Here is a 24,198-nt window from a genome sequence, read left to right on the forward strand (position 1 = left end):
AAAACACCACCGCAGGCAGATGCGCTGGAGAGAAACGTGGGTTTAGCCGGATCGTCGGCACACACGTGAGAGCAATCGGAGGAAAACCGGATCGGTCTCGAGGCAGAGGATCAACAGCGATGGAGGAGAGGTGTAACCGCAGCATCAGCAGTCAAGACAGAAGGTCAAAGGTCGATGAACTGGCCAGAACTAAATGCGAATTATCACGTAAAAATAACTTTCCTGTGTTGCTACTTTATAGCTAGCCATGTTTCTAATGCAAAAAAGATATCCAATCTGAATTGGCTCCCTCAACTCAACTCCACCATACCCCTCTGATGGGAATTACACCTTTCTATGGTGAGGGCTGTAGACATGGGCGCTGGAATACTAATATTTTTTAATGTGAACTTTGCATGAATGCCTAAGGAAATGTAGTACAACTAAAGGACTGCATATATAACAGATGCGCGCGCTGTTTGTACGTCACACTATATTGAATTATTAAAACTTATTTTTTTTAAACATGCCAAGCGTGTTAATATTAATGGCACCAACAGACGACTGCTTGCGATAAAATAAACCCCAGACAAAATATGTATTGAAAAATGCGCGCGTAGAACGCGATGCACTTTACCACGCAAGCCCACGCACAATCGACAAACATCCCCCCTGGTTCGCACAATCAGCTGTAGAGAGCAGCTACCAAGGGCAGCATGGCACAAGACGAGGTCATGTGGCGAGCACCAGGAATTTCTGGCCAGCTTGCACAGTTACATCATGATCAGCCATTATCAATCCACTGCTGGATGATGGCGTCCCACTGCAACAATTCATCGTAACCAAGGTTTTTGGGTTATGTGTCGTAACCCTCCACCACCCGGACACAGGCAGTAAGGTTTGTCACGTAAACAACGCGCCAATTGGTTACTACTTCAGCCCACCAGTGTGTTGGAGCGTAAATCCACAACACTTACAATTTGAGTACCGTGAAGGTTCGCTGGTAATTACATCATCCAGCATCGTCGAGCACCTGCACGTGGGCTGCCTGTGCTCGCTTCATCACCGCTCTAGAAGTCCGCTCGGTTGTGTTCCCGCCTTTGCATACGGTCATCGCTTTAAATGGCATTCAAGCCGCTTGAGATGTCTGGGACGGGTCAATAAACCACAGTGGAACTCATTGTTTGGATTGTAGTTCAGTTTGTGAACCTATGCTACCATTCGCCACCCCAAAGACCCCCCCCCCCCCATATAGCCATAACAGACTGTTGGGGCAAGTGCTGTTAGCAAGCACCTATGAAGCCCAGCACGGGACACGAGGGAGAAGGTTGCCAGCACCACGCCCCACCGCCTTTGTCTTCCCAGTGGCGATGTTTACACACCACACCAGGTACTCATTTGAGGCTGAGTCGACTTTAGGGGAGGCCCAGGACCGGTTCAGATAATCGTCATTGGTGTTGGCCGTGAGCGGGAATCGAACTCGGGTCGCCGGATTCGTAGCGCAGCGCGCTAACCACGACACTACCGCTCACCGTACATTCATAAAACATCAATGTGCCATCTACCGTGTTCAACAGGCTGACCTACACACATACCCCAGTCAGCCCCTGGTAAAATGATCTTGCAGCAGCTACAGAGACAGTGCCTTGTTGATTTAAATACTTACCTTAAGATAAGCCTCTGGCTACTCTTGGAAAATGCAATAATTGGACAATTAATGTGTCAGCTGATATCTGTGATTTATGCTTTTTCACCTGCGGGGTGGTTTGCACAAGAACGTTCCATAGTTGACAGCTGATATGTTTAGGATATTTGGGTCCAACCTGAATGCCACCTATGGATGCAATGTTTTGGTGCGTGTCACTATGGAATCTTGGTTAACCATCCTCCTAAAAGCATTACAAGCTTTAAATAAAAATGTACGCACATCAGCTGTTTACCCACTGATGGCATGGCTATATTTCACGTAGCACACAGCAGCATATTACGAGGGTTAGCAGGTTCACTTTATTATTGGAAGTACAATTTTTGTCTTTTGCACAATTTTTACTCTAATTGTGCCACTGGCATCATCTCGTGAAATGAAAGATACAATGGAACCTCTTGCATCACCCCATGGTAGAGAACGGCCCACAGAAGGAGCCATCCCAGAACTACTTCCGATATCCCTTCAAGCGACCTCTTTTACCCACATACGTGGGATGCTGCACCTTTTCACATGCCCCGCTGCTGATAAATTTATCTCGCCTGGCACTGAGCTCGGATTCGTTTTTGACACATTCGTAAATAATTAATGCCAAGAGAAAATATATCACGAACATAGGGTGCTTGGTTCGCTATTATCCGAGTCATTGCTTTTATGGCTTTATTTTGATTATTTCGAAAAGTTTTTTGGTTTGGCCATGTTTGTTTGTTGTAGTACGGAGTTAGACTGATGGCTTTAATCTAAGTTGTCTTGTGGTCGTTGTTGTTTGACTTGCATCCCACTGGGATTTTTGCACAGTGTTGGTGTACGGTGCTTTTTCTGTAATATTTTGTTGTCTTTTCTTGGATTTTCTGTTTGCACAGAGTCACTTTAAGATGTTTTCTTATTCATGTTTTTGTTTTTTGTTTGTTGCGGTTGTACCCGATTCAAGAGCCGAATGGCTCACAGGGCTATACCTAAATAAATGAACTTGAACTGGGCCTTCCTTAAAGTTCGGTGACCAGGCCTGATGGCAGAAATGTGTGAATTAAGCAATAAAGAAAAAAAAGGCTTGCTTGAAAGGGCACAGATGAGAATGCTAAAGTAAAAGAAGGGAGTATCTCGAAGAGTAAGGAGCAGGAACTATAAAACCCATCACATAAAATGGATCCTGCAATTAATCTGGCCAAATTCCAACTGAGAAATAAACACACTGATTGGACGGTTTTGCAGTGAACATGATTTTGAGTGTTTTTGGAAATGTACTGCCACCTACCGTGTGGACCAGAGGCCACTTGAAGGAGACCTCAGTAGTAGTTCTGTATTATCTGCTCCTGTGAGCCATTACTTAACATGAAGGGCTGCGCTGCAAAAGATCCAGATGGATACTTGGCCTCACGATGACGTGGCACCAAATTCCACGATCGGGGACAAAAGCAGAGACGAAGAGGCATCCCTCGATTCACGAACGTTCGGTTTACGAAATTTCGCGTCAACGCAATCGACACACTTTAGATGAACAAAATCGAATTGCCGAGTTAACGGAATTTCACACGGCACGCGCCGTGAGGTCATCAAACAAGAAGCCTACAGAGGAGGCTGCGTCATCCATCCATGACGGTGTCACGGTATCCCTACAGGGGCAAGTGACGCCTCCATATTACCCTTCCAGTCAATCTAACACACAGATCTTTTGGTGTGTTCCCTGAAAAAGTTGATTATTTTAGTTTTAAATTAATTATGATTCAATCCTTTAAAAATGTCTGTTCTTTATTAGTGTTTGTGTATTGTGAAAAGTGATGCAGGTGTCTGTTTTTAGCTCAGCAGTCGAGTTGGAATGACTGTCCAAGGACACATCCCGAGTTCGTAGTGTTAAAGTCATGGGAAAAGCCATTCCGGTTTACCAATCCGATTTACAAATTTTCACGTGCGTTTTTTTGAAGGACGCATCCCTGTCGTAAATCAAGGGATGCCTGTAGATAAAACATAAAATGGAAAAAAAACGAGGCCACAGCATTACAATCATAAGTACAGACTTGCTTTTCCCGATTGCTCAAATTCCATTCCCACGAATCTGTATGCGAGTAATGATACAGTAAATGTGCGTTAGCTACTGTACTCTTGCCATGTGCCCTGAAGCAACCTGCGGTGAAAATGACACGAACATTTGTGTTTACTAAATTAGATATACCAAGGCCGTAGCCATGGAGTCAACATTGGGGGGGGGGGGGACCAAATCTTCCAAGCTGTCTGGGGGGTCCCAACCCAGAAAAATATCAAAATTTGAAAACTCATTTCCTGCCTAGAATATGAAAAAAATTCGCTAACACATGGGATGGACTTTTTATTTTATTTTTTACAATAATGTCTAATAGTGTATTGTATTACATTGCTCTATTTTAACTTTTTTCTACCATTTCATGTTTCATTGTATGTAATGGCCGAGATTAGGAATTAATAAAGAACAACCATAACCACAATCACATAAACAGAAATCTACGCGTTTATTTATATGAAGACAAGTCCAGATATTGTGGCCAAGGTTTAGCAAGTTGTTGTTTTTATTTACATAGCATAGCAATTATTTTTATAGCAATATTTTGTGGGGGACACTTTGAGCATATTTGAATATTGGGGGGGGAGCGGATATGTCCCCCACCCCCCAATATATATTATAATTACGGCCTTGAGATATACCCCAACTTTGTCCTTCAAATAATTTCTCGTGACATGAAGGTAAAATGTTAATTACGTTTACAGCACAATGTTGCATGTGATTTGAAAACTAATTTCTTCAAAACTGCTTTTTTGTGTTCAGTTTGTTGTCCTTCCCCCGCACCTCCGATTAGCGCGGTTGGCTACGTTTTCAATCTATTTGATGGCTCGAAATTCAGCAATCGGACACCAGGAAAACACCGCAGTCGGAGAACGAACTCTCGGCTCTGTTCCCCATGAGTGGGAGGTGATTGGTGTGGGACACGGAGCCGTCATCGACATCATCAGTCACACTGGGCGTTGCATGCAGGGGGTTTCCTGCCTTCCAGAGGCAGGACGTGGGTAAGGCGGCCACTATTATTAAAACATTCCTGCCGTCGATTAGGTCACTTAATTGACTAATCTCGAAGCAGATCTAAACTCGACTGCGCCATCTGCCACTCCTGGAGGCGAGGTTGTTTTGCACAGTGCGGACATCGCGATTCGATTGTGTCTCGTCATTCCTGCAAGTGTCTTGCCATTCATTCCTTGCCAAGTCTGATCATGTTGGCATTCTCCTGGAATGCATTTCAGCGTATTCAACCTATTGTGGCACAGCACCAAAAAAAAAGACACCAGCTGTCTAAAGGATAATAGAAATGTGACCACAAAAGCACCTGTTCAAATCTGGTAATGCAGTGCTGAAATAATAATAGGTACTGCACTGTATTGGTTTATAATTGCAAAAGGCAAACTCTGAGCCAATGAACCCGTGACTTATGCACAATTGGAGAATAACACGATGTACCCCTAAACTGTGACTGCACGTTTCAAACACAAAAAACTAAAATAACTTTTTTTTAAGCAGTTAAGGCCCACCGAGATATGTAGCTCTCTTTCAGAATGTGACCTGGCCACAAATGACAGCTCAACGAAGTGGCTTATCATCACGTGGACATTTATAGCAGCCAAATACTCTAAACGCACGCTTCAAAAATGTGGAGGACCCGGAGACAAATCCACACGACCATGGGAAGAACATGCAAACTCAAAATATACAAGCGTCAGGGTTGGGATCGAACCCACGACCTCCTGCATACTCAGCGAGGGAGTAAACATCTCGCCACCGCGGCACCCCAATGGCGTGCATCCTTAAATCAGTGCCCTGTGAGGTCTTCAACGGCGGAAGAGCTGGAAGAAACTCAGCTACTGAAAATGCCATCAACCGGGCAAAATAGCCTGGACCTAAATCTTGATATAGCTACTCGATTTAACTTAGCCATCCGCAAGAGGAAAATAACTGCACTTTAATGGGGGGAGTGGTGGCACAGTGGTTAGCATAGTGGGGCATGATAGTGGTGACCTGAGTTCGATCCGCACCCATGGCTAACATCAGCGGCGAGCACCGTCTGAATCGTCAACCCAGTCCTGCTCCACCTACCCCACCCCCCCTTCACAGACCCACACTGACCGGCACGGTGAAGTATGGTCATAGAACCTCCATGACCGATTCGGCGTAGAAAGGCTTTAATCCAGCAGTGGATTGAGAAAGGTTGGATTATACTGGTAGGAACCTCCTGGTTACACCAGCCCACAAGGGATTATTGTGTCCGTCCGTCGTGCAGGGAGGGGCTGGCTGGGGAGGGGAGGGTGGGGAGGGGCTGGGTGGGGAGGGTGGGGATGGGTGGGGAGGAGAGGGTGGGGAGGGGCTGGGTGGGGAGGGTGGGGAGGGGCTGGGTGGGGAGGGTGGGGAGGGGCTGGGTGGGGGGTGGGAGGGGTGGGGCTGGGTGGGGAGGGGCTGGTCACCCCGTGGTGCCCTTATAAAACTGAACGTTTAACCTACTCACGCCGGCTTGTGCCCGCCCTCACAGTCGGGCATATTTGCGGAATACACCACGCCGCCGTTGACCCTGGCCATTGGCCGAGCAACCCAACGTTCCTACCAGCTCCCTCCGCAAGAATGTGTTTATTCATAGTAACCCCATTCTCTAAACTCAGGCGCACAGCGTTTCAGGCGTATGTCCGCTGAGTTTCTGTATCCCCCTCCCACGTCGCGGTTTGTGCCCTGTAACGGGTTCTGACTGTTATACAATAAAAAAAAACCCATAACTTCGGGTGAAAACCGGTATCCCAAGAGGGAATGCACTCAGGCAAGACGAGATACCACACGACGGTCGGGCCCACTCGGACTCACCGACTTCACTTCGGCTCGCAGCGCCCAGTGAGCGAAGCGGCTTCAACTGAACGGCACGGGCATTTCCGCCAACCCACTTGCTCCCACTCTAATCCGCCGGCCGCCTTGCAGTCCAGACGCTTCAGGAGTTCCACACGTCCATGCGATCCACCGACCCCTTGCCTCCAATGCGCTGCTGCTTTACGGGGATGTGCCACCGCGCCTGGCTCGACGAGATGAATAGTGAATTCAGCACGGTGGCGGTATAATTCTTTCACCCTGCAATGTTACATATGTTCTGGGCACAATGCACTAGTGTTCTTGGTTCTTTCGGTAAAGTCAAGTAGAATGGAAATAATAAAATAATAAAAATAAAACATAATAAATTATTATATGATATTTGATTTTTATTATTTTATTATTTCCATTCTACGTGACTTTACCGAAAGAACCAAGAAGATGAATCCCTGCAGTCACGAAAGCTTTAAATCGAAAAATGCACTAGTGGTTGCACTCAGGTGTGGAGATCATGCAAAAGCAACTGCTACATTCCAGGCAATGATAACCGAGCCTGGCCGACACCACACGCACGTTGTCACTCCAACTTAATGTGACATTAATTGCTTCTGTCGTGGTGTGATGGTCAGCGCATACTGGACTTGCAGTCCAGAGTAAGCCGGTTTGGTTCGATCTCCCTGTGCAGCAGGTGAAACAATTGGGGGGGGGGAGTTTCTTAAATCACCCCCACACACACACACTGTTGACTCTGTCCACCCGGCAGTATAATTTGGTTCACCACAGTCTTATTTTCTGTCTCGTTTGCATAGTTTCCATCTTTGTCTTGTGTGTAAAGCTGTTTGCTCATTGGCATTCCATTTGCATCAAACTTACATTGATTCTTACACAAACAATTTGATGCATGCATCACGAACGTAATAAGCGATGCATTGTCACAGAGTTCAAGTTTATTCTTAACCAGGTGAGAACTCCAGAGACATGGATATGTATCGTTTGCAAGGGTGACCTTGGACAACGAAGACTATAGTGTCTGTATGAAAGTAATGCGAGTAGTTTAATTGACTGGCTTAGTAGGAGCAATTACAGTATGAAATTATAATTTAAAGTTTCTTTGAGATTTTTGTTTTTTAACTGTGGTGGTAATATATGGCTGGGTGTGGTGATGCATGCGCTTAATCTCCCATGACTGAGTTGGTGGATCATGCAAAGAGAGCTTTTTGTGTGACACCAACAATGCAGGATTGCAATGTTTCATTGTTGAAATGGACAAAAAAATTCCCTTAATTAAAAAAGCTGCTTTTAACAATGTACAGTTTTTTCACATGAGCAGTTCAGAAAGTGTCTGGTTACGAAACGTCACGGTTAACACACAAACACACAATGAAAGCTCCTGCAACCTCGCAATGTTAACACAGCACCACCCCCACACACACATCTAAATATAAGGTTGCTGAAAGCAAACACATGGCCGTACATATAAATTCCTTCACAAAATATCACTACAAACTCAAGTTTACTTTGTTCAGCCAGGTGGGAACCCAGGAGACTAGGATGAGTCTGATTTGCAAGGGTGACCTATGGAATTATTCTGCCAGAAGGGGGCGATAATGTCCTGTGTATTATTCCAATAGAGTAATTTACGGGTAATTTTACAACGTGGCAAATTGGGACGCTGACGTCAGCACACAATGGCCTACTTTTGCGAATGAGTTTGGCGGACCTTTAATTTTCCACGGCGAAGCGGAGGGCACGTGTCACTTTGGCCGTTACGCCTGGAGTAGTAATCAGGGTGGCCGCTGCATTCAAACCGCGAACCTCTGCAACAAATGGTGAATGCACCACCGCTAGTCGAGCAAAACAAGAAAACGTCGCCATTGACGGCCCCATCAGACCACGAAACATTTCCATTCCATTGGATTTTAATGCGCCATGTCAAACGAATGCAAGCGCTTTGAGTGAAATTTGCATGTTTCAGGATTTTCGCATCAGCGAGCATTGTACATCCACCCGAGCCAAGCTGTGAGAGGCATGTTTGTACAATAGCCATGTGTGTTGAATCTCATGACCCAAGAAGAAACGGGATGAATCATTAAGCGGTCCTCATTAAAGCCAGAATGTCCCAAGTTGCCCAGGTGTGCTGTTTTGTGGTTAGCGCTGCCAAGACAAACACACTGCGTGTAGGGAGTCTCGCAACCTCACATATGCTGGCTGTAAGCACACCTCACAGTGGATATGCACAGTCCTGATAAAAGCAACACATCCTTACGTTACACTGGTAGAGTAGGAGGCTCAAGGCAATATCTGAGATAACCACACTTTCGATATACAGAACTCCTTTTATCCACGACTTTATTACTCATGGCTCCTATTATCCACGTCACTGTAGGGTACGCGACAAGTCCGATTATCCGCGGCTCTATTTCTTCATATTATCCGCGAGTAATGGACGTTAGGTTATTTACTCTTATTGTCTGAGATATTTTCAAGCATTAAAGGAGTCACGTGACAAATCCATACTATTATCCGTGGGCTTATCTGATTTTTTTTTTTCCCCGTAGATAAAAGGAGTCGTGGGTGTTGTTTGACCATACCTCACCACGCAAGTCGGTGTGGGTTTGTTAAACGGGAGGCCCAAGACTGGTTCAGATATTACCTTCCACCAATGGTCCCGGTGGCTGGGAATGAAACTCATCTGCTTAGGTTTATACTGCAGGGGCGGGGAACCTTTGTTCTGCCAAGGGCCATTTGGATATTTATAACATCATTCGCGGGCCATACAAAATTATCAACTTAAAAATTTGCCTGTTATATTTGGTCAAACGTTTAATTAACTCACCCGTAACGCGATGGCTGGAACTGCTTCTCTTTGGCGAGGCGTGTGATGTTAGCTGGTATTGATGATGTTGCTACTCGCAACTGCTTTTCCTGATTTGCTCCTAGATTTATTGAATTTCGAGTCCCGCCTGCGGTTGCCTTGGCAGGGCCACACCAAATGATTTCGCGGGCCTCATACGGCCCGCGGGCCGGACGTTCCCCACCCCTGGTTTAAAGAAATGAGTGCGCTAACTACAGAGCTCCCGTCCTCCCTGTGCAAAAGGTAGAGCTGTGGTCCTGCAATTGCTCACTCACGTCACTGGCGGCGGTTGAACATCCACTAGAGGGCGCTCTAGAGAGCCCCTCTAGAGGGTAATTGGCCTACTCTTCCAGGCTGGCCTTTCGTCTTGGAAGAGGCTGGGAGTGTCCACACTTTACCCACTCACCACACTTGTACTCAAACGCGTTGTCAACTCGTGCACGTTTCACGGGACATCCTGAAAGTGCTCATTTGTATTTCTCCCGAGTTTGACTCTTTGGACTTCAAACATTTACAAAATATACATTTGTTATTTTCAACGAAACAATTGGGCCGCCCAGCCACTTTTAGCCAGCAACACAAATAAACGGAGACTATTTTCTGCCCGGTAAACCTGCATTAAGCGTGCAGATTCTGTGATGGAAAAAGCCTGCAAGCTACTGGCCTCCGAGAATAGAACCGACACACACATAGGATGTGCTTTCTACGTGGCATCAGATAAGGCAACACTAATGTATACAACATGCAATAAAATATATACAAACTAAAATATAGACAAATACAAATTAAGGCATAGCTTTGAAGCAACATTGCCAACAGTATTATCATTATTATTAAGTACAGTGTTGGACATTGTATTTTATAAGGCAGTGTTAATCACGAACTAATGGCATGCAGTTTTTGCATTTGTGTTTATACAAGACAACTGTCATCACAATCATCATCAGCCACACTCATCATCCCCGATTAGCACCTTTGGCTACGTACGGTGTTAAAGAAGTCCAATATGCCGTACAGAAAATCATCGTTACCACGGTTGTCTACGTATGTATGTATGTTGAACTTTTTTCGCACCGTATGAAGCAAACCGCGCTACTCAGAGGTGCGGGCTACGTCCGGTGTGAAAGAAGTTGAACATACAACATACAATCATCACGGAGCACGGTTAGCTACGTACGGTGCGAAAGAAGATCAACATACATCTATCCGCTCCTTGCTGGATAAAGGCATCCCAAAGCCATCGTCATCTCTTTACAATCACGTGATGGAATTACGATTCTCATACTGGGACCCACACACCGGCTGATTTAATCACCGCATAGGTGCCAGGGTCAATTCAAACCACCACCATAATCATCAGCATCCTTCTGGGGTGGTTACAAAGAGTGCCACCAGCCCGGTCCACCTCAAAGGAACGTGGAATTTCACCTGCAAGCTCTTGGACCACCAAGGAAACTTGAACATGGTGCTCAAGAAGAACACACATCAGAACGTCGGGGCATTTTGAACTGACGTGTGCGTATAGATAGCGGGGTGAGCAGTGGTGCAGTGGTGAGCACACTGCACTTTGAACCCAGAGACCTGGGCTAGATACCAATGTTGACGTGATTGAGCGATATGCGAACCGATCCAGAATGCCTCATACCGTAACCATTCACCAACGAGAACTGACCACATTGGTGAAGTATGGTCAAACCACCCCACCCACCCCCCCCCCCAATCATTGCCACAGTACGTGGAGGCCCTCACCCAGAAGTGGATTCACAAACGGGCTGTAAGTTATACACATACTACAAATATTGGGGCTTCTCACACACATGCAGCATCATATACCTTTTTAACATGCACGCATGCGAGTGAATCAAATGTTATTCTGTTTGAAAAGCCATGACCTCCCTCCCTACCTTCGGCTCGGCTACCGCAAGCGAAACCAATTCGTACGAACGTCCCCATTGTCCGCCGATCGAAAAAACGACCGCTCGCCAGCCAAACACAAAAAACATTCATTCATTCATTCAACGACGTTTCTCCAGTTCTGCGTTGAAACAAAAAATTCCATTGCATCTCGAACAGGACGGACCCAAACCTCGTTGAAATAATGGGGACTTTTGTCGTCGCTAATGTAACACTAGCCCGGTGGGAATTTGCAGCGGGCAATGCGAGACCGGCCTCCCCGTTTGGCAAGGAAACTCTGAACGTCGCCATGTCGCAGTTGGATCCGGGGTTAGGGATGGAGGTGCAGATGGGGCCGGTGGAAGGGCTCATGTTCTGGTTGTTGTGTTATGGTTAGAGACAAAGCTACAGATCAATGTTAGTGTCACCCTCGCTGTTATGGTTGTTTATGAGGATGATAAACCGTGGTTCGTGTTCTAGACAAAGTGAGTGTTATGATTAGATATGCCAGTGTTGTGCTTACAGATAGGGCTAGTGTTATGAATAAAGTCAGTGTTATAGTTCGAGATAATAATAGTGATGGATCACGTTGTTATAGATACGTTTAATGTGACAGTATTGTTACTGTTAACGTTAATGAATACTGTATGCTTAGTGTAATGGTCATGTGTATGCGGTGTTATGGCTATGGATATAAAGTTAGTGTTTGGGTCGAGGGACAAGTGTATGCAGTGCTGTAGATGTTGGCAAATGTGTAGGGCTAGTGCTGGTTTGGTTTAGTAATACAGCAATAATGTCGGTGGTTAGCACACTGCCTCCTGATGGTTCCACTATAGTACCAGCTTAGGAAGAGCGTTCAAGGTATGAATAGGATGTACTTTAGGGGCAAGGCACCGTGTTAAGGAGAACAGCAGAGTTACATGTAGGGGAGAGGGGGTAGACAGACCGGGCGTGGGTTGCTGATACGCCTCGGGTTGGGGTTAATGCTCCGATTAGAGAGAGAGGGTTAAGGTGAGGTTCGTGGCTAATGGTGGAGGAAGGGGGTTACTATGCATGCAGCAGCAGTCCTGTTGTCACTCCACTGCTGGATGAGGGCCTCTGCACGCATTGTACCACGGGAGTTGTTGAATAAAGTCCACGTTGAACGCACCGCACAGCACAAGGAGGAACCGCAGCCACGCGGTAAAGGCAGAACCGGTGCCAACAATTGCCCGAACTCTGTGGTCCTCCATATATTAAGGTGTTTTCATATTCTTGGTTCTTTCGGTAAAGCCACGTAGAATCCCTGCAGTCACGAACGCTTTAAATCAAAATTTAAGGTGTTTTCAGTCAATGAGCATTTACACGTGTGAGGAAAAGCAGAGCACTGAGATAAAAACAAACATTCCGTGCGTGTGTGCGAGGGGGGGAACGCTATCCCATCCAGACGGAACAGCTGGAGTCCCACATTTGCTGTACTGCCCTCTTGTGGCAAGCCTGGGGGGGGGGGGGGGTGGCAACCTCGGCAACACCCACAGGAATTGAAGTTTCCGCAACATTCGCGCGATCTGCCAACCACTCGGGCGCCCTCTGCAGTGCTGCATCGCAGACGCGCGATAGGGACGACCATACTTCACCACGCTGGTCCGTGCGGGCTCGTGAAGTCGGGGAGGAAAAGACGTGGTGGCATTGTAAAAAATAAGTAATATTGAATTTTTTTTTAACACGCTTTTATGAAATGTACCGTACTAGTAATGGCAGAACTCCACGACTCCTGGAAGTGGCCCCGAAGCCAACGTGAGTTGAGCGTGGACAATTAGACCCACGCCGAAACATAACATATAAAAAATAATGTTTTTATTTTTTTATGATAGAATATAGTATTGTCGTCAGTATGACATAAGTATACCAAGTTTGCAGTCGATACCACATTGGGAAGTGGGTTAAATTGAGTTACAAGATTTGAGGATACGACAACAGAGTTAATAAAAAGCGTGCAATAATAAAAAACAGTACATTAGTGTGTAACAAGAGATGTTTCTGCACTGCCCTGCAGTAGCCCTGCTTAATGCGATGGATCCTATAAGGCAACATTGGGTTTGCAATAAGATGACACCCAAATGAATTTTCCCTGTAGTGGCGACTAGATTAACCTTTTAGCGACTGAACACATTTTTAGTAAGGACGCGTTCGCCGATAGCACTGCTGTTTCGGGTAGTGACCCTCCTATGAAGAAGTGCCATAGGTGACGTTTCGGGCAATGCCCCTCTTAGCTATGAAGAGGGGCCATAGGCAACGTTTTGGGAAATGACCTTTCCAGCTATGAAGAGGGGCCACAGACGACGTTTCGGTCAATTACCCTTCTAGCTATAAAGAGGGACCACAGGCAACGTTTCGGGTAACGACCCATTCACATCTATTAAGGGCCAAAGGACCATCTGAATAAGGGCCATTACCCGAAACGTCGCTCATCGCAGTAGTCTGTATATACATCGTTTCCTCTTCAGGGCAAGTGGCATTTACGAGTGTGTGTGTAGAGAGAGGGAGACACTTCTGGTTCGGTGTTGGCAAGCGGTGGAGCGGGTACCGTTTGCGAGCATCACCTCCCGCTCAACTGGAAACGCACGGTGACATCATCCATCCACGCTGCTCGTTCACTTTGTGGTGGTGGTGTGTGGTGGTGGTGGTGTGTGGTGGTGGGTTGGGCGTGGTTTGTGGTGATGGTGTGTGGTGGTGGTGTGTGGTGGTGTGTGGTGATGTGTGGTGGTGGTGATGGTGTGTGGTGGTGTGTGGTGGTGTGTAGTGGCGGTGTGTGGTGGTGATTGTGTGTGGTGGTGATTTTGTGTGATGGTGATTGTGTGTAGTGGTGATTTTGTGTGATGGTGTGTGGTGGTGATGGTGTGTGGTGGTGATGGTGTGTGGTGGTGGTGTGGTGGTGGTGGTGTGTGGTGATGGTGTGTGGTGGTGGTGATGCGTGGTGGTGTGTGGTGGTGGTGTGTGGTGGTGGCGATGGTGGTGTGTGGTGGTGTGTGGTGGTGGTGTGTGGTGGTGGTGATTGTGTGTGGTGGTGATTTTGTGTGATGGTGATTGTGTGTGGTGGTGATTTTGTGTGATGGTGTGTGGTGGTGATGGTGTGTGGTGGTGATGGTGTGTGGTGGTGGTGTGGTGGTGGTGGTGTGTGGTGATGGTGTGTGGTGTGTGGTGGTGGTGATGTGTGGTGGTGGTAATGGTGGTGTGTGGTGGTGTGTGGTGGTGTGTGGTGGTGGGTGGTTATGTGTGATAGTGGTGGTGTGTGGTGATGTGTGGTGGTGGTGTGTGGTGGTGTGTGGTGGTGTGTGGTGGTGTGTGGTGGTGTGTGGTGGTGTGTGGTGGTGTGTGGTTATGTGTGATGGTGGTGGTGTGTGGTGATGTGTGGTGGTGGTGTGTGGTAGTGGTGTGTGGTGGTGGTGTGTGGTGGCGTGTCGTAGTGGTGTGTGGTGGTGGTGATGGTGTGTGGTGGTGTGTGGTTATGTGTGATGGTGGTGGTGTGTGGTGATGTGTGGTGGTGGTGTGTGGTAGTGGTGTGTGGTGGTGTGTGGTGGTGGTGTGTGGTGGCGTGTCGTAGTGGTGTGTGGTGGTGGTGATGGTGGTGTGTGGTGATGTGTGATGGTGGTGTGTGCTGATGTGTGATGATGGTGGTGGTGATGATGGTGTGTGGTGGTGGTGTGTGGTGATGTGGGTGGTGATGTGTGATGGTGGTGTGTGGTGATGTGTGATGGTGGTGTATGCTGGTGGTTGTGTGTGGTGGTGTGTGATGGTGGTGTGTGATGGTGTATGGTGGTGGTGTGGTGGTTGTGTGTGGTGGTGTGTGGTGGTGTGTGATGGTGTATGGTGGTGGTGTGGTGGTTGTGTGTGGTGGTGTGTGGTGGTGTGTGATGGTGGTGGTGTGTGATGGTGTTGGAGCATTAAATAACAACGCGAGTAGTCACACTCGCTGAGCGGGTCTTCCCGACACAAACGCAGTCGACTAACTCGATACTGATGTTGCTGCTGCCGCTGTTCTTGTTGCTGTTGTTGTTGTTGCTGCTGCTGTTGTCGTTTCGAACTTTTTAAAACAACTCACCGCCTTTCGTTGCAGTTTCGGTCATTGAATTGTCACTCGGCTCGTGCCGCCTACTCCGGGACCGGCAAAGCTTCGTGCGTGCGACGGCAACATCCTTTGTGCCGTGCAGGATGAACGGGAGATCGGGCGCGTGTTGTAATGCGATGTGAAAACGCGTGTCCCATTCATCACATACAACCTACACTTGGCGACGGTCTTAAATGGCGAGCAAACCACGTTGATCACAGCAGCAGCAGCAGCGATCAACAGAGACACGGCAGAGTTGCGAGCGCGACTCTCGGGATACTGACCGACTCTGATCGTGGGATGGACCCTCTGCCGGTCTCGGTCGCTCCCCCCTCGGGGGCTGAAGACATCGCAGGAGGGCACCGGTGTCTTCTCCAGCCCACTCATCCACCACCACCAACACGAGCGTGCGGTGATGTGAAGCCTCACAACTGAATCTCGTACACAAGCAGCAGCAGCAGCTTCGGCGGGATCACTTGTAGAAGAACTTGGGTGATGTAGCTGGATGTTTCCACGCCCTATTGACCACAGCGCCTCCTGGCGTCATTGGAGAATATATACTGTTAGTTCTTTCGGTTAAAAAGTCACGTAGGTAAAAAAAAGAAATAAAAAATAATAAAAATAAAATAAAATCTTCTTGGTTCACGTAGAAGGGAAGTAATAAAATAATAAAAATAAAACATAAATTATGTTTTATTTCTATTATTTTATTACTGACTTTACCGAAAGAACCAAGAATATGAATCCCTGCAGTCACGACTTTAAATCGAAATAAAATAAAAATCACGACGTTTCGGAGGCAACACCGTCACAGCCAGATTTGCTGCATCAAGCTTCAAATCGAAAGCTTCAAATCTAGAGTCACTGGAGAAGTGTTTCCCTTCTCACAAAGGAGTAAGCAGGACACAATGTCTCTTTAACGTTGAAGGATAAAGCTTTTTTTGTTTAAACCCACAATCTCGCAAAACCACACCGCCTTTCTGGGATTGTGTAATTTCAGCAGCTTCGGTTCAACGCAAGCAAACCTCTGGACCGGTTTAAAAAACAGCTAGGTTATGTTAAAACATTGGTGTAAAACATTGGTGTAAAATATTATGTAATCCCATCGGCGGAGTTATAAAAAAGTTCCACTAACTCGACAATGGGAGCCACGGGGCTCACACGATGCATGTGCTTGGCCCATATGTATAACTCTTTATTGGCCAGGGTAACCGATATGAATCTTAAAAACTACTTTGTGTGGTGGTGATGCTGCTGCGTTGCAGTTGTGCACAGTATAAAAAATTGACAACAACCAAAACCTCAATACATTTTCTATATTTGAAGTTTTTGTGACTGCAATAATCCATATGCTTTGGTTCTTTCGGTAAAGTCACGTATGTGAAAATAAAAAATTAAAATAGAAAATTAAAATAACTAAAATAATAATAAAAATAGAAAATTAAAATAACTACATTTTGTATTTATATATTTTTTCATTTTTTTTCACCTACGTGACTTTACCGAAAGAGCCAAAGAGTACTCAATACATTTGTGAATAACATTGTAGCCTTAACATAAATAAAACATAGAGCAATGGCCCTGCTTATTCAAAGAACACATGTAGCTGTGATATGAAGAAGAGACAACGGTACAAATGCCACGTACTATATTTTGTTTGTTTTAAGGTCACTGTGTTTTTGACAAATATGTTGAGTATATTTGCTATGTTTATATGATTATTGATTGGGCTGTCACTTGATTTTCGGTTGCAAATGAGAGTATCCTGATTTAAAGTTTTCGTGACTGCAGGGATTCATCTTCTTGGTTCTTTCGGTAAAGTCACGTAGAAGGGAAGTAATAAAATAATAAAAATTAAACATAATAAAATAATTATCTCTCTCCAACCCAGCTTAAATATACGCTCCAAGCTTGGTGGTGTTTCATTCTTCACCTGAGGACGGCTGCTTGCGTTGTGGCCGAAACGTCGTGAGAATTATTTCATTGTTTTATTTTTATTATTTTATTACTTCCCTTCTACGTGACTTTACCGAAAGAACCAAGAAGAGACTATCATCACCTGGTTAAACATTATACACGCGAATGGGGATGCCACTTCAGAAGTATATAAATAAGTGTCAATAAAGAATATCTCATAATGCCAACAGTGACACAAAACCGATGCGTGTTATGTTCATTGTTGCAATAGGACAGCTACCTCGACAAAAGGGGAAGTGCTCCACTCACTTGTTGGCCCTCAGCCATTGGAGTTCAAGTTCATTTATTAAGTGTAGCCCTGTGAGCCATTCGGCTCTTGAATCTGGTGCAACCGCAACAAACAAAAAACTAAAACATGAACAAAAAACATCTTAAAGTGAATATGTGACTAAGTGCAAACAGAAAATCCAAGAAAATACAGCAAAATATTGCAGAAAAAAACACCGTACACCAAGGCTGTGTGCAAAAATCCCAGTGGGATGCAAGTCAAACAACCAACAACAACCACAAGACAACTTTGATTAAGGCCATCAGTCTAACTCTGTACTACAACAAACAAACATGGCTAAACCAATACACTTTTCGAAATCACCAAAATAAAGCCATGAAAGCAATGAAACACGTGGCGGGTTCCAATCTAGATCAATCAATGTCGACCTCCCACAACGTTATACATATTTTTGCAGCCCCAAATGGATGATAGACTGAGTCTACTGCTAACCAAATCATCGTTCCAATCTTCAGTGTGTGAGTCAAGTGCTCTAGCTACCGTGCCACCCACAAGGCTTATTACAGATACTGTAGTATTATTGTACGTAAATAGCACAAACATTCCAATGCAGGACCTTTCTAAAAAAGAGTATTGAGACTCAGGTGAGGCATTCCAGGGTATCGGTATTATTTTCAGGTGAGGTATTATCCAGCCATACGGCACAGTGGCAGGGAGTTCGACTTGCATAGGAATGTTTTAAGTTTAAATCCCAGTCAGGGTTCGACTCAGCTCGCTGCTGTAGTAAAAGTCATCAGTGGTTGTGCTATGTTGAGATCAACCCTGGTCATAGGGTGCCATGGTGGCGAGATGTTAACTACCTCGCCTGGTATGCAGGAGGTCATGGGTTCGATTCCAACCGTGACGCCTATATATTTGGATTTTGTATGTTCTCCTCGTGGTCACGTGGCTTTGTATCCGGTTCCTATGGTTTTTCCCTCGACATTTCGAAACGTACATTTAAAGCATTTGGCTGCCAAACATTTCTACATAATAAGCCACTTCGTTGAGCTATCATTTGTGGCCAGGTCGGCTCTTAAGAAAATAGCTACATAGCTCAGTGGGCCTTGCGTGGTACAATAAATGTTTTTTTTTTGTTTAGGAAGGTGGACTCTATATGTCTTTGTATCATGGCAGCAATTGGACACGAGTGAGACTTAACTCCTGCCATGTGAATGTGGAATGGACACCATGGGTTCAGTGCCATTCAAGGGTATGAGTACCGCCTCACAGCTGCTGACGTGATGCTCATCATCACGGTGTATGTATAAATGGCTTTAATTGTGTACACTTGGCCGTATTAAATAAAGCATTTATTGAACAACACTAAACCTCACACTTCATAGAGATTTCCGCTCTAACTTGCAGCAGGGATGTTATACACTGCTACCCAGAGGTGTGGACTCGAGTCATGCGACTTGGACTCGAGTCAGACTCGAGTCATGATTTTGATGACTTCAGACTCGACTTGGACTTGCCTCATCTTTGACTCGACTTGACTCGGGACTCGAGAGCAAAGACTTGAGACTTACTTGTGACTTGCACAACAATGACTTTGTCCCACCTCAGAGGTGTGGACTCGAGTCATGCGACTTGGACTCGAGTCAGACTCGAGTCATGATTTTGATGACTTCAGACTCGACTTGGACTTGCCTCATCTTTGACTCGACTTGACTCGGGACTCGAGAGCAAAGACTTGAGACTTACTTGTGACTTGCACAACAATGACTTTGTCCCACCTCAGAGGTGTGGACTCGAGTCATGCGACTTGGACTCGAGTCAGACTCGAGTCATGATTTTGATGACTTCAGACTCGACTTGGACTTGCCTCATCTTTGACTCGACTTGACTCGGGACTCGAGAGCAAAGACTTGAGACTTACTTGTGACTTGCATAACAATGACTTTGTCCCACCTCTGCTGCTACCATTCACGCCACGTTTTTAATAGCGGTTGAACTCGTGTGATGTAATAATACAATGCGGTTTCATTCATTTGTTGTGGCCTGCAATTTGTTTTGATTCTTTGCTGCACATTTTTTTACGGATGCACACTAATGGATTTTGAAAACATAAATACATTCGTGGAGGGTTATTTAATCTGAGCTTGCAATGGATCATTTACGACACTATAAGCTTGTTTACATCCGGGAAGCATAATTATCTAAATCCTCCCACTCTGAACTATGCAAGTAGTACTTGACATTCTTATCCCTTAATTCTCGGATTTTCTTTTTAACCAGCTAGTTTCTGAGTAATCTGTTTAAAAAGAACATGTCAGAACAGACATTGCCACTTGCGTTAATGCTGTGCTCGCATGTTCCTTTGCAGTGTCCCACAGAACGTTTTATCCTGCGGTTCAGGGAAGTGTTGAGAAACTTAATCAGATATGGACACATAGCCTCCATTGTAAGTCTACACGTATATGCTAAAAACTCATTCGTCAATGGTCTATCGCATACATGTCTATCTCAATGGCCTATCTGTATATGTTAATCGAGTGTGTGTGTGTGAACCACGATAGGGGAGCTCTGAACGAGCCCCTCTATAAGTAAGGCATGTGGCCCTCTCTTCAGCACAGGTCAGACGTCTTGGAAGAGGATGGAGTTACCCAAACTTTTCCCCACTGCGCGTGACCTGCCGATCGACTGGGGTGAAGTCATTTAGACCGCTGAGGTGGAGGGATCTAAAACACTTGCACCGTTGTTTGAACCGGCGACATCCACATGGCACAAGCCCGGTGTGATAAGCATTTACAGCAGGGCAGTCTTCACATGCACATGCAAAATACTCGCGAACAAAAAAATTGGCAAAAACTTCCCAACGCTCGCCCCGATGGGCAAACAAGAATCTTGGGACGCACGGAGGCTTTTCTGCATAAATGATTTACATCATCGGAGAATGTCGGCATTTTCTCCACTGGCTTAGGGCGGTAAACAGGAGCTGAGCACATGTTAGTGGAAAATCACTCTTGACTTTTTTGTGCTCTATGGCCAACGTTTACAAACGCCGCACGCAACACAACAGCACACAGACAGGTCACATATACATTCCGTTGATGAAACCCTGAATTATCACTGTTCAAAGAGACAACTTATTTGGTGACGAAGCTGCGTTGGCAGTGGTGCACGAGCTCAATTAACAAGAAAACAAACCTTAACACATTCCTCAATAGCACCGTGGCCTTCAAAGAAAAAAATAGGTGACATTCCAGGCGAAGGACTTTCTTCATAGCATATTCTTCATCGCACAAAAGGTATCCGAATCCATCGCCGTGCTATGAAGAAGGGCGATTTCCCGACACGTTGCCTATTGTGTATATATGTTTTTCTTTTAAGGCCACAGTGTTATTAACACATGTGTCGAGATGGCCATCCACAGGTAGCAGAACCAATTGTCACTGTTAGGGCACATACAAGTCAGAATTAACACCACGCGTCACATGCTATCTTCAAAAACACGTCACAATTAAAGCAAGGCAGCATGCATTTACCAACCACTGCATACGATGCATTTTGGTAGGATACAAAAAACAGACATAATGGTCTCTGATATGTTTTTTTTAACCTGGTTCATTAGTGTATTGTCAATCGTAGCAAAAAACGGTCCCAAATCCATCCTGCTTACCTGGTTGATTGACCCCTAATGTATGCATTATTCTGTGTTCTTCTTGAACAATTTGTGTACATGGGATAGGAGACTGATGGGTATGGAATTCTTCAAGTCAGCAGTGTCTCGCTTTCGGAATAAAGAACGATTCCAGCATCATTCCATTATTGAGGAATTGTATTTGTGTAAATGTCTGCTAATCCAACGGTCGGTCGCCGCTACTTCATCGATGTCCACAGTAATTCCCTTCGGGTCTGGGAGCTTTCCCTTGTTTCTACTGTGAAGGGGCATGGTTCACTTCTTCCACTGTGACAAATGCATGGAGAAATATTAAGATTGCGAAGTGGACGTAACTAATTTCATCACTGAAATGAGATATCCGACACTGCTGTCGGTAACTCGGAATAAGCATTTTAATGTTTTGGTGGAGAATTTAAATAACAAAATGAACATGCAGACTGTTCATCACCTTCACATATCCGTCTCTCCACGTACAACATAAACGATCCGCAGATCACCAAGCGCTGATTCAAGCAAGCCTGACTCTTCTGATGAGACAACGTGACGTGACAACCGGTCCAGAGTTTCCTCGTCTTTAAAGAATGCATTCTGATATCATGCACTCCGCGGAGGCCGTGTGGATAATGGGTAGTGTAAGAAATACTCTTATAATTGTTGCGTGCGTGGAGAGACGTGATACGTGAAGGAGACACACTGTTTGCTTATTTATTCCTGAATAGATGGTGCTATGAGAGTTTGGAAGTAAAATACAAAATGCAAATCCAGATAACACGTTATCTACAATAACAACATGCCAAACAAAACAGGGCACACACGGAGATGGTGATGCGAAGCTGAAGAATTAATACGCCCGTAAACCCACGAGGAAAGGACAGAGGGGAGGAATTCGAGAAGACAAAAACACAACCGTGATTGAAGACGGGAGAGCGACAAGCAGTGACGGAATGAAAGCGACACACCGCACGTTGATTACCCGTGAATCACGAAGAGGGAGACGTTGTTGTCCTGAGAGAGCGAACATGGAACGAAACCAACACGACAGAGACAGAAGAGTAAAACAAATAGCAGAGGAGGCATCTGCTACATTTTTTGACAATAAAAAAAAATGCACTGTAGTATATATATACACACAGAGAAAAAATATGCAAACATTTTACTTAGACTTTCATTCGCTTAACATTTCATACTCCATCCTCCGCCCCCCCCCCCCCTAAGTCTGCCACTGAATAGAGACCCTTTAGAACCCCGCAGACTGGAGCCAGAGAGCCGGGATGGAGATTAATTTATAATATATGCAAACCATTGCACAAAGCCTTCATTGTAAGACAGCCAGCTAACCCTATTCAGCTGAGCACCCACCTGTCCAGAGGGTTTCATTCCATGTCAGTATCAAGTCTGGGGTTTACTGCACACCAGCCTCTGTGATGTTGTGGTGGAGATGGGGGGGGGGGGGTTAGCCCCCTCTAACCCCGACCCCCCACCTCTCCATCTTTCGTCCGACGGGAAAAATCTGACAATGGGATGTCTAGTTTGGTGATCCACGCAGTGTGCTTCCTGAGATGCCGAGCGGAGATTGTGAAGCGCCTCCCGCAACAGATCTGAGCGCGGGGCAGATCGATGTGATACGTTCCACGCACGGTGGTCCGGGGACTCGTGGTCACAGTCGCACCCTTGGGGTCCACACCTCCCTCATCCTGGGGTCCTCATCCTTCATCTTCCACTCGTGAAGCAGCAGCATCTTCGTCCCCCCTACCCGTGTCCTGTTCGATTGAGCGCCGTCCGCACTGTCTGTGCTCTTTACGTTGCGTGTGTCCCACGATTCCATCCGTCTGGAGAATGGGTCGATGATGCCAGGCTGCGTGAATCTTGGCTGCCGCGTCCCAAAAATTACTGTGGCGCAAATTCGAAGCCCTTTCTTGGTGGCTTTTTTTCTCGACTCTTTCTGGATCGGAGGTCGGAGTTGCTTTAACATTGTCCCCCCCCCCCCCATCTCACGTAGCAAGGGCAGGCTGGTCGCGGCGGCCGGCAGGCGGGGTCACGTGGGACTGGCACCGGGAGGGAGCCACTCAGCTGAAGGGGCCTTGAGATGCCCTGGCACCAAAGTCGTGGCCGCGTTCGGCCGAACGTCGACGACGCCGTGGGGGCCACGAGGCAGAGCAGCGTCATGCGGCAGGGTAGACCAGGGCCACTGCTGCGCTGCGGTAGTGGTCTATCTGCACCTCAACACCCCCCATGATGTTCCACTACTGAAGGTTCAGACCCCCCCCCCCCCCGCTTTACTAAATCCTTCGTCAAATAAAATAAATGTTATTTTCATATTTAGCACCCAGTCGCGGGTTTCTTTTTACAGTTCCCGACACAGCCCCCCGCCCCCCCCCCCCCCAACGATCAGCACGGGCTGGCTACGTGCGGTGCGAAGGAAGTTCAGCGCACGTACGGCAGAAGCGGCCGTGCCCATGTCCGCTCAGGCTCGGTGGATCGGCCGTACACAATGCCTGCGAGTAGTCGGAGCGAGCTGGACTAAACGTCCAATATTAGCACGATTAAGCGGATAAACGTCCAATATTAGTACGATTAAGCGATGCCCACGTCGCAAGCCTTCTCTCATATACACCGGGGGGGGGGGGGGGGGTGTGACAGCACGAGCAGGGCTGCACGATATACATCAGCAAATCACGTCGTTCCTAAATATTTATCGCGTCTAAACACCCGTTTAAAGTTTGTTTGACATTGACCGCGTCGAGGCCACCCCACCCCATCCGCGTGATTGTATATCCCATCCCCACCTGAAATGTCACCCTACATGCCCACTGCACTGTCCTCCACGCTGCTTCCAAAAGAGCCACCGCTACGTCCATTCATTCTTTCCGCGTGTTACACGTAGCCAGCGGACCGCTGCTGGAAACTGCGAAACATGCCGGCGTAGTTTGGCAGCTTTCGGTT

At 46.3% G+C, this 24,198-nt stretch overlaps 1 protein-coding gene across 3 annotated transcripts in view; it reads right to left on the reverse strand.

Moving 5' to 3' along the window:
• SLC45A3 (solute carrier family 45 member 3) overlaps positions 1-15,886 on the reverse strand; it is an 86,985-nt gene extending 71,099 nt beyond the window's left edge. Inside the window, exons 1-2 of one of the 3 annotated variants that reach the window (XM_078601432.1) lie at positions 15,667-15,886; positions 8,269-8,365 (exon numbers count right to left, since the gene is read on the reverse strand). The gene's annotated coding sequence lies outside the window, so the exon portion shown is untranslated. Of the gene's footprint in view, positions 1-8,268; positions 8,366-13,861; positions 14,028-15,666 lie in introns of those variants that run through there. The other 2 variants (XM_078601431.1, XM_078601435.1) reach the window with 2 other exon arrangements.
• Positions 15,887-24,198: the final 8,312 nt, after the last annotated feature.

The sequence above is a fragment of the Lampetra planeri genome, chromosome 16 (assembly GCF_965212315.1).
Source record: "Lampetra planeri chromosome 16, kcLamPlan1.2.h2, whole genome shotgun sequence".
Classification (NCBI taxonomy): Eukaryota; Metazoa; Chordata; class Hyperoartia; order Petromyzontiformes; family Petromyzontidae; genus Lampetra; species Lampetra planeri.